Source organism: Sycon ciliatum, chromosome 9 (assembly GCF_964019385.1).
Source record: "Sycon ciliatum chromosome 9, ocSycCili1.1, whole genome shotgun sequence".
NCBI classification, from domain to species: domain Eukaryota; kingdom Metazoa; phylum Porifera; class Calcarea; order Leucosolenida; family Sycettidae; genus Sycon; species Sycon ciliatum.
In genome coordinates this window covers 17,335,010-17,337,771 of record NC_088651.1, presented here as the reverse complement: position 1 = coordinate 17,337,771, position 2,762 = coordinate 17,335,010, and positions in this window count along the sequence as shown.

The window sequence follows — 2,762 nt, the reverse complement described above, 5'->3', positions numbered from 1 at the left end:
GCAGCAAGAAATTTGGCACGTCGATGGTAGACTCCATCGGGAGGACGGACCAGCTCTTGTTGATAGTAGGGGAGTGTCCGCCTGGTGCTATGGAGGTCGCCTTCATCGCGTTAATGAACCGGCTTGGATAGGACGGGGTAGCATAGAGTACTACCTCAACGGCGCCCGTCATAGAGCCGGCGGTCCTGCAGTCAGTTATTATGACGCCACATGCGGTATTCTACGGTGGTATCACCACGGAAGACTCCACAGGTATGATGGCCCTGCAGTGGAAACATTTTCAGACCTTGGTGAAGACTCTGAGGGGTTCTACCGACACCGCGAAGAGTGGTATTGGAATGGCGTCAGACAAAGGATCGGCGACGGCCCTGCTCTGACGGAGAGATTTGATGGCGCCTATTTGCTGGAAGCCTGGTATGTCCAAGGGCGTCTACACAGAGTAGACGGACCAGCCAGGATCACTCGGAGTGATGATGGTATCACCATCCAGTGGTATTATCACGACCGGCTCCACAGGGAGAATGCGCCAGCCGTGATACGCAGGGAAGGTAACAACCGTGTACGGGAGTGGTACCGATACAACCTTCGGCATAGGGAAGATGGGCCTGCTTTCATCTCTCAGGAGGAGGGTATCTATCAGTGGTACCTCAACGGGGTGTATTACGGTGACCACCATCAAGACCAGGCAATACACCCCATGGAGCTGCAGTACATCAATGTAGTGCCTACTAAGGTAGACTCGTCAGCAATAAGTCATGAGCCCATTTGTGTGATTTGTCAGGATACCCTGGACCGTCCTCTATCCAAGTTGGAGTGTGGTCATGAATTTCACTTCCACTGTATCAAGGAGTGGATCAGTTCTGCCTCCAGCCCAACTTGCCCAACCTGCCGCTACTCCATGACTGCTGAGGACTTGGTTGAGTTCTTGTAGTAATACATGACACCGCTGCGTGTAGGCGACTACGAATGACCAGTCATGTGCTACAGATGGACACGGACACGCCACCCTAAGTAGCCATGAGCGGCTATTTGGACAAGGACAACAAAGCACCTCGTGGGTGGCCAAGGTTGACACTAGCCACAAGTCTGGTCGCTCAGTTGAATAAGCTGGGTGTGCCCATGAAGACCATGCAGAGGACAAGACAGACTGGAAGAAACTGTGCAGCTCGACACTCGAGGACAAATCAGTATCAGCAGCTACTACACCTTGCTGATGATGCTCACAAGACAGAAGTGGGGAAAAAAACTGAATTTCTTTATTTAGTGCTCAACTACGCGAAATGTGTTATTATTATTATACATGTTCAACTGTAATCAGTCTGGCTGACTGCCATTCTCTACCACACATTACCGGACACTGTTGTGGTTGTCGTCGTTATCGTCGTCGTTGTTGATGTTGTAGTCGGTTGTTGTCGTCGTTATCGTCGTCGTTGTTGATGTTGTTATTGGTTGTTGTTGTCGGTTGTTGCCGGTTGTTGTCGTCGTTTGTTGTTGGTTGTTGTTGATGTTGTAGTCGGTTGTTGTCGTCGTTATCGTCGTCGTTGTTGATGTTGTTATTGGTTGTTGTTGTCGGTTGTTGCCGGTTGTTGTCGTCGTTTGTTGTTGGTTGTTGTTGGTTGTTGTTGATGTTGTTGTCGGTTGTTGTCGTCGTTATCGTCGTCGTTGTTGATGTTGTTATTGGTTGTTGTTGGTTGTTGTTGTGTGTTGTTGTCGGTTGTTGTTGGCTGTTGGATGTTGTTGTCGGTTGTTGCTGGTTATTGTTGGTTGTTGTTGGTTGTTGTTGTTGTCGGTTGTTGTCGGTTGTTGGGTGTTGTTGTCGGTTGTTGGGTGTTCTTGTTGGTTGGTGTTGGTTGTTGTTGGTTGTTGTCGGTTGTTGTCCGTTGTTGTCGGCTGTTGCTAGTTGTTGCTGGTTGTTGTTGTTGGCTGTTGTTGGTTGTTGTTGGATGTTGTTGTCGGTTGTTGTCGGTTGCTAGTTGTTGGTTGTAGTTGGTTGTTGTCGGTTGTTGTTGGTTGTTGTCGGTTGTTTTCGGCCGTTGTCGGTTGTTGTTGTTTAATGTTGGCTGTTGTTGGTTGTTGTTGGGTGTTGTTTGGTATTGTTGTCGGTTGTTGCCGGTTGTCGTTTGCTGTTGTTGGTTGTTGTTGCCGGTTGTTGTCGGTTGTTGGGTGTTGTTGTCGGTTGTTGGGTGTTGTTGTTGTCGGTTGTTGGGTGGTGTTGTTGGTTGTTGTTGGTTGTTGTTGGTTGTTGCCGGATGTTGTCGGTTGTTGTTGGTTGTTGTTGTCGGTTGTTGTCGGTTGTTGTCGGTTGTTGTTGGTTGTTGTTGGTTGTTGTTGGTTGTTGTTGGTTGTTGTTGGCTGTTGTTGGTTGTTGTTGTCGGTTGTTGTTGGTTGTTGTTGGTAGTTGTTGTCGGTTGCTGTCGGTTGTTGTCGGTTGTTGTCGGTTGTTGTTGTTTGTTGTTGGTTGTTGTTGGTTGTTGTTGGTTGTTGTTGGTTGTTGTTGGCTGTTGTTGTTTGTTGTTGGTTGTTGTTGTCGGTTGTTGTCGGTTGTTGGGTGTTGTTGTTGGTTATTGTCGGTTGTTGTCGGTTGTTGTGTTTTAACCCTTTGCGGTGCATCAGTCATTAACGACTGATATTGTGTACATACCGTAAAACTGTCGTAACTCCATCGATTTTAGTCCTGTTGCACATATCGAAATATGTAGATTAATCGTTATTTTGTTCATTATCCAGGAGGATGTTGCTATGATTCAGTACCATTTTTTCGC